Source organism: Spea bombifrons, chromosome 5 (assembly GCF_027358695.1).
Source record: "Spea bombifrons isolate aSpeBom1 chromosome 5, aSpeBom1.2.pri, whole genome shotgun sequence".
In the NCBI taxonomy this organism is placed as follows: Eukaryota; Metazoa; Chordata; class Amphibia; order Anura; family Pelobatidae; genus Spea; species Spea bombifrons.
Window position 1 is genome coordinate 84,755,496 of NC_071091.1, and position 9,199 is coordinate 84,764,694.

Genomic DNA, 9,199 nt, shown 5'->3' on the forward strand with positions numbered 1-9,199 from the left:
GTGGAGGGGGGTCTGATGTGGAGAACAAAGGTTGTGGAGGGGGATCTGATGTGGAGAACAAAGGTTGTGGAGGGGGGGTCTGATGTGGAGAACAAAGGTTTGGGGGGGGTCTGATGTGGAGAACGAAGGTGGGGGGTCTGATGGTAGATTTGTGTGTGCATATACATATGGTGAGGCATGTGTATGGGTACTTGGGCAGGCATATGTGTTTGTGTATAGGGCAGCTGTGTATATGTGTACGTCTGTATGGGCAGTGCATATGTGTACATCTGTATGGGCAGTGTATATGTGTACGTCTGTATGGGCAGTGTATATGTGTACGTCTGTATGGGCAGTGTATATGTGTACGTCTGTATGGGCAGTGTATATGTGTACGTCTGTATGGGCAGTGTATATGTGAACGTCTGTATGGGCAGTGTATACGTGTACGTCTGTATGGGCAGTGTATATGTGTACGTCTGTATGGGCAGTGTATATGTGTATGTCTGTATGGGCAGTGTATATGTGTGTGTATGGGCAGTGTATATGTATATGTGTACGTGTGTATAGGCAGTGTATATGTGTACGTGTGTATAGGCAGTGTATATGTGTATGTCTGTATGGGCAGTGTATATGTGTACGTCTGTATGGGCAGTGTATATGTGAACGTCTGTATGGGCAGTGTATATGTGTACGTCTGTATGGGCAGTGTATATGTTTACGTCTGTATGGGCAGTGCATATGTGTACTTCTGTATGGGCAGTGTATATGTGTACGTCTGTATGGGCATTGTATACGTGTACGTCTGTATGGGCAGTGTATATGTGTGTGTATATAAGGAGTATATTTGTCTTATAGTGTATACGTCTGTGTAAGTATGCGCAAGGGCAGTGTATATTTATGGGGAGGCATGTGTGTGTGAGCAGTTTATGTATGTTTGGGCAGGCGTGTATAAGGGTAGTGCATATGTGTGAGTACTGGCAAGTGTGTATCTGCAGGCAATTGCAGCGTATATGTGTGTTTTTGTGGGCAGGCATGCGTAAGAGCAGTGCATATGTGTGTATGAGCAGGCATGTCGTACTTAAAGGGAAGATAATGATTCCCTGTAACACATGTTTAACCCATTGTGTGTGTGTGTGTGCATGCGTGTGTATGTTATTCAAGTGTTTAAGCGTGTGGATATGTTCCTGTGTGCATGACGTGTTAGGAGTCTTAGATGGTTCCTTCAGTACATCATAGTAGTTTCTGTGGCTGTGTCCAGTGGGGTCCATCTGTGGTTGTAAGATTTTTCTTTTTTTGTGAGTTTCTGTGGGAATTTTCTCCCATTCATCTAGTAGAACGTTTTATGAGCTGAAGGTGATAAACCAAGACATTTTGGACAACACTATGCTTCTAACTTTGTGGGAACAGTTTTGGGGAGGGTCCTTTTCTATTCCATCATGACTGTGCCCCAGTGTACAAAACAAGGTCCATAAAGGCATGGTTGCAAAAATTCCCCACAGAAACTCTCCAAAATCTTGTGGAAATCGTTCCCAGAAGAGCGGAAGCCGTTATAGCGCCAAAGGGGGACCAACTAAATATTAATCTCTATGTATTTATAATGCAATGTCATAAAAGTCCCTGTTGGTGAAATGGTCAGGTATACCCTACCAGTAAAAATGCTATCCCCCCCAGATTTTTAGGGGTTCCTACGCCCATGATGGTAAACACAGGCAGTTCCCTGATTCCTGGCTGAATCCTGCTGGATATCAGATTCTGGTGCAAATACTGGCCATGGAGCTCTTTGCCCTATAAGTCCTGACCAGATGAAGAATAAAACACCACAAATAAGCCCCTACCCAAAATGCAGGTGCCCCAAATCTCCAGAGTCTCTGGTAATTGGGGAAATTAACTCTATACCGGGGGAAATAGTCCTAATGTTCCACCTGTACCCACCTCCCCAAAACCAGAACCCCTTTACAAGGCCAGGACCCATAGTGTGTAGGGAGGAGGCTGGCCCCAGGAACCGAGAGAACAGAGCCTTCCGTTACACTAGGTTTAAGTGTATCTAAATCAAAAATCCAAAAATCTCTCTTCGGTTAACAATGTTTGTGTATCCCCCCTCCACTAAATTTTTCTATTAATTCAGTGCCCTTATATGAGAAGGCCTTGACAACTTCTTTATGTTTCTGAAGATGTTTGCCCACTGAGGACAGTGTATATGCATGACAGAGTTCTAGTGTTCTCTAATTCTGTTTTTCAACGGTCAACACGCGTATCCCACATATTGTTTCAAACAGCTTTCACAGGTAATCAAATAAATAACAAAAGAAGTGTTACAGTTAATATACCGTAATTATGAATATCATAAATCCTACCTGTAAAACTAGATTTTCTGATATAGCGCAATGATTGCTGTGATATATGTTCCGAAGTGTTTCAGGGATTGTATCATATACTCCAATGGAGGCTTTTCAATGTTGAGCGACAGCGCTAAGCTAGGCAGATGTGTATAAGATTGTGTATAAGGTGAATCAGGGTTAGAAGTTTCCTGGTATTACCTGGGTTTTGTGATGTGAGATAGGAGAACTTCTTCTGGAGACTTGCCCTCCTTCACCCCGATTACAAAAAGTGCACAGGTGCCTTGTATGCTTTCAGATGTTTTATGGACTGTTTGATTTTGTTTAATGTGATTGGTGTCTGATGGGATGTCTGTTATTCAAGGGGCAGTTTAGGGAGATGTAACACAGACCGGAAGTTTGTAGTGTTTATAGAAAATACATTTTAAATTATATAATTTCTCATAATAATTTGAAAATTCAACTGCAATATCTTGTGGAGTTATTATCTTATCACCTCTGGCCAGCAGCTTTCCTGCCTAGTACTCCTGGGAATAATGCCTAGTCTTCATTCTGTAATTCATGAATTTGGTCTCTTGAGTCTGTATTTTGTTTAATTCTGATATCCAGTCTTTTATTTGCTGTTTGACTGTAAGGGTCAGTACATATATATATGTATGTTTATAGGCAGGTGTGCGTAAAGGCAGTGTGTATGGAGAGGCATCTGTAAGGGCAGTGTATGTGTATATGTGTGTTTATGAACAGGTGTGTGTAAGGGCAGTGTATGTGTATATGTGTGTGTATATGGACAGGTATGTAAGAACAGCGTATGTGTGTGTAAGGGCAGTGTATGTGTATATGTTTGTTTATGGGCAGATGTGTGTAAAGGCAGTGTGTAAGGGTCCTGGAAGGGAGGCTAACATTAGCCTTTTTTAATTAAAAAAGAAATCTCTGTTGTTGTTGACTACTTTTCCAATGATACTCAGTCAGCATTATGGTGGACACCTGGCTGACTGAGAATCATAGGAATTGTAGTTCACAGCTAGAATCTGCACCTTTACTGTTGACTACACTAACCATGATGCTCAGCCACCATCATGGAAGTAGTATGTCTGGCTGAGCCTCATGGGAATTTGATGTGTTCTTTATCTTTAATATGCATGACGTGTTTTAAGTAGCGATGCAAGCACAGCATTGTAAAGTGCAATTGTATTGATGAGTTCTGTGAGAGCAATTAAAAAAAATGTGTCCTTCTTTCACATTTTGAAATGTTGGGAGGTATGAAATATTATGTTTCCTTTAGGATTTCACCTTTAAAGGGTTAACATGACAAACAACAAAGCTTGCATGCTATAAATCAAAATGCAACTCATACATTAATTAATTAACAGGAGAGTAAAACCAACCAGTGCCTTCCTTTTTAACTCCACTGTGTGTGGGGAAGTTGGGTGGCTCATTTTTATCCTCAAATGGAATTGAAGTAAATAACTAAATAAATAGTGTATTATTATGAATAAAATATGCAATTCATCTTGCAACCACTAGGTGCCACTAGTTACACAATGGTAAATATACACAGACAAGCACAACCAATGATCGTTTTTCAATTTACTGTTGTTTACATGTTATTTTCATGTTGTTTTTTTTTTTTTACTTTTATCAGGATTATATTTTGGGTGGCCACTTTTCTTGGGCCAGTGATAAAATCAAGTGTGTTCATTGACTTGGCTTGATTTCAATAGTCACAGATTCAATAAAGAAAACTCAAAGGATTATTTTGTATCATATAACTCTTATGTCGATGGAAGTTGTGCCATTGCATAAATAGACTGGTTGGGAGATCAAAGATACAGGCCCATTGTGTAACAGGCCACACCGCTTTTCTCTGGATCCTAAGTCTTGTTAGCTCTGGCCAGGGAATGTTAGGCACACATAACATGGGGTTAAGTTATTGAATCATGCTAAAGAAAAAAATATAGGTAGAAAATAATTTTTTCACATACATGTATCCTTTTTTAACATGGTTCTCCCACTTTTGTGGGCTACAACATTCATCACATTCATCTTCATTTTGGCTGAGGGTCATAGGCCCTGTAGTTCACAGAATCTCACTAGCCTTTCTTATTAAAATATGTGGGGAAGGGAGAATTTAATCTTTGAACTGATTACACTACATAAGGTACTCATTTAACTGCCATAGGTGACATTGTCCCAGCACGTTTCAGTCAAGTTGATGACTGTAGAGTCCCACTGCTTTAGTGGTTGTAGTAAATATGCATGTATGTTTCCTAAAGCAAACTTGACCTGACTTGCCAGTTGGCAATTTCCTGGCTTACGTGAATTAACTAAATTGCTTCAAATGAACATAAAGGTTTTCAATTTGTAATATCCTTCGACCACCTACAGGAGAATAGAATGCATGTATCTGTCCTAACACTGCTAGTCTAGGCAATAAAAAAACTTGTGATGCAAGTAAATGATGATATTCAAGTAACTACACAGATGTAATTGTGCATGACAACTGCATTTTTGGGGGCACACAGATGTTATCCCACTATAATGCATAGTGAAGACATTGGTGAAACTGTGGGTTTTTGTGAAAAACAGTGGTTTTTTTAAGCTCCCACACAATCAATAAATATAAGGGGTTACCTATTGGCCTTAAGAAATCCAATTGTTTCATTTCCTTTCTCATATTCAACATAATTGAACTACATATCTGTTTCCCTAGCTCTAACAAAGAACTGTAATACTGTTGCTATCCCATTTATATACCTGCGGAGTTATGTAATATGTTTATATAATAGACAAAAAAGGCAGGCTGAAAATGAATCTGTATTGTACTATACATAACACTGAATATGTGTGATGCAAGGTAATATGGAGAAGTATTATTTAGTAGAAGTGGCTATTGTTCAATGTATTGCATTTAGCAGTTTTTATCTTTGTGGTTTCTATAATACAGGGTTTTATAGCTCCAGTTCTGTCACTTAGAAAGCTATTTTTCTAAATAAAATGATACATCAACAATGATGCTAGCTGTCTCTCAGTATAGGCTGTTTCATTAGGGTCATTACAGAGCAAAATTACTGCAGAGAATAAATAAGTAGATTCCTACTGTTTTTATTGAACAAAAATAAAGCCAAAATGGAGAAGCCATGAGTGAAAAACTAAGTATACCTCATGATTCAATGGCTTGCATAACCACCTTTAGCTGAAATAACTTGAAGTAATCGTTTTATGTCTGACTTTATCAGTATCTCACATCGTTGTGGAGGACTGTTGGCCCACTCTTATTTATAACGTTGCTTCAGTTCTTTGAGGTTTGCAGGTATTTGTTTATGTACAGCTTTCTTAAGGTCCACCACAGGTTGGGCGCTGGACTTTGACTGGGCCATTGCAACCTTGATTCTTTCCCATTCTTTTGTAGATTTGCTGGTGTGCTTGGGATTATTGTCATGTTGCATGACCCAATTTCAACCAAGCTTTAGCTGTCAGACAGACGGCCTCACATGTGACTCTAAAATACTTTGGTATATAGAGGAGATCATGGTCGACCCAATGACTGCAAGCAATACAAGCCCAAATCATCACAGAGCTTGACAGTTGGTATGAGGTGTTTGCTTTTATATATACTGTGTTTTGTTTTTGCCAAACTTCGCGGTGTGCATTACGGCCAAACATCTCCACTTTGGTCTCCTAAGCAGTGCTGCAATGTTCTTTTCAGAGACAAATCTCCTTGCAAAAAAACATACTTGTTTAGTCTTTTTCTAATTGTACTGTCATGAACTTTTAACATTTAACATACTAACTAAGCCCTGTAGAGTCTGAGATGTAACTCTTGGGTTTTTTGTAATTTCTTGGGGTACATTTGTTGGGGCATCCACTCATGGGAAGATTGGCAACTGGCTTAAATGATGTACAATGATGATTTAAATTGTTTGGGAACAGCCTTATAACCCTTCCCAGATTGACAGGCAGCAACAATTGCTTCTCTACGATCGTTGCTGATGTCTTTCCTCCTTGGCATTGTGTTAACACACACACCTGAAAGACCAGACCAGAAAAACCATATAATTCAAAGAGGGTGCACTTTCTCTTTTACATCACTGTAAGTTTACATTTTACTTGCCATTTTCTTATTGTACCTACATGATTTTTCAATTTCACATTATTTTAGCATTCTTATTCACCTTTCCAGTTCATGTCTGTCCCATTCAGTACCTTATGTGCTGTTCCAGTTTCTTCTGCTGCTTTTTCCCTTAATGAGTGTTGCTGCTCTTAGCACTCAGAAGTATTCTCTGTTATTCAATATATCCCACCTGGCACTTTTTCTTCCACCTAGTTATGTTGTCTCCAAGCGTATAAGCACAAAACAGTTTCTTCAACCTCAACTGCAGCTCACTGTGGAAACTAACTTTGACTTTGTGTTTCTGACAGTAACTCTGATGATTCACTCTATATAGAACTCACTCTTACTGACGATTCAGACATAGAGTCTCCTAATCAAGACCATTCCTCATTGAGCATATCTGATTCCAAATCTAAGTCGCTTGATAAAAACATTATGTTAGATGACTTGGGTGAACTTTTGTTCAACCCTGACAATATAAAACACCCAATATACTCAGAATGGTTTCCCATTAAACAAAAGCATATACAATTTTGACTTTATAAGCCTCAAGATAGATTGGCCTGCAATAAACCTAGGGTGAAATGCCCCAAGCCATCCATCCCTAACAAAGTTGGTGAAACCCCTTCTATTGGCCCCAAAATTTTACAGAAACAGGGAATGAAAGAGAAAAGGTCTGGAGAGACCCCTACATAATTGCCAAGGCAGCTTCTTGACCTTGTTGGTCCTATGGCAAATAGATATAGCCGAAAATTATACAAATAGCCCCATTTTTTGAGGGAGTGGATTCAAAGGACCTTTTGTCTTCTAAGCAATGCCAATATGGCTCTCATAACAGAACGAAGATGTTTTATCCTCCGATGCCTCGACCCCCGATTGACAGATATGTCAAAGTCTAAGCCAGGTCCCTCAGCACTGGGCACACTATTTGGACAGTCTTTTGTGAAAGAATTTGGATGTTTATCAACACTTTCACCTTACTGGACACCACCAAAAATTCAATGAAAAATGTTTTCTCTCCTAAGATTTTCACCAGGACCGGAAAATGAAGGGGCAACTTTTCTGGCCATACACCCTCAACAAACACGTTACTTGGGCAGAGACTCCCTTAGAGAAACACAGGAGTACAGCTTCAAGTATAACTTCAATCAATATATGCCTTTCTTTCCACCACGTGACATTAAGAGCAAGAACGTCAGAGGATTTGTACGTTCCAGACCTTATTCATATAAGTCTCAACATTTCCCTTTTTTCCCCACAAAAAAAAGATGGCAGATCACTTTTTCAAACAGTGGCACACGATCATTTCAGACCCTTGGATTTTCCATGGTTTCTCCAAAGGTGAAACCTTTCCAAATCTATTTTTCCAGAAACGTGCCACTCTAGAAATCTGAGACCTCCTTAAGAGGTCTATTATCCATGTCCCTTCATCAAACAAGGGGTTTTTAAGCAACATCTTTCTAGTACAGAAAAAGATTCAGGCCTCAATTGTTGAGTGTTCACTTTCTCAGAGACCTTCTTCTTTCAGGAGATTGCTTAGTCAATATAGACATCAAGGACCCAGGGGCATAACTAGAAACCCCAGGGCCCTTGTGCAAAAATCCCCCCCCCAGACTTCATGAGCAACGTGTCCCACAGTGCCACCATTGTCTTTAAACAGTTGTGCCTCCAAACCAGCTTATCAGCCATACATTTGCCCAAAACATATCTGTGCCATCTTAGCCTCCACAACAAAACGTCTGTGCCATATTAGCCCCCAAAATAACATGTCTGTGCCATCTGTGTCCCAGAACAGCTTGTCTGTGCCCACAGACAGCTTGTATGTGCAATCTTTGCCACTAAACAGATTGTCAGTGTCTCCAAACACTAAAAGCAAGGCTGCTTGCACAGTGTGCCCTTGCCGTTCAGGGAGACAGCTTCAAAGGGACATGCCCAGTAGCAGTTACGACCCCTGCGACCATTACTGCAAAGATGCTTATCTCATGGTTCCAATGTCACCTCTTTCCCAAACTTATCTTCAATTCCTGTGAGAAGTATCAATTCGCCTTCTATCTGCAGTTACATTTGTGGTGACTTAAAATCAAGATTTTATTAAAAACAGGAGGCAAGTATTATCCCACCCCTATACTCAATTTACTTACCTTCCCATATTTTCTTTTCTTTTCTTGCTCCTAGTTATATGATTTTTTTCCTTGTTGTTCCTATCTCCATATATAGTTTTTATTTTCATTTGATCAGTGTCACTGACTGTATTTATAACTTATTTCATTTTTTCCTGTTAACTCTTTTTTTCTCTGTACTGTTGTTTGCTGCTATATGAATAATTAAAGGAAGATAAGCATAAAATCTGTGAGCCGGTCCAGCTCAGCAGGGCCCTTTCTAAACAATTTTGGACTGGCATGGGGAGACAGCAACACAACAGGGTCACGTTACGTGACATTGTGTTGAAAATTCGGCTACACTCACATGGTGCAAGCAGTGGCCCAAAAGCTGCAGGAGAGGTAAGAAAATGTGGGCGGGAAGGCGTATGTATGTTTGTATGTATGTGATCATGAATGTGTATGTGAGCATGAATGTGTATGTATAAGTGAGCATGAATGTCTATGAATCAATGTGTGTTACCATGAATCTGTATGTGAAAGAGTTTATATGTACGAACATGTGGTTTCTAGGTAGGCCCCTGGCTATAAATATGTGGCAGGTGTACATGTAGCTTGTGTCCATCTTGTTGTCATGTTGTCACAGAGGTCAATGGGTATCCAAGACATAT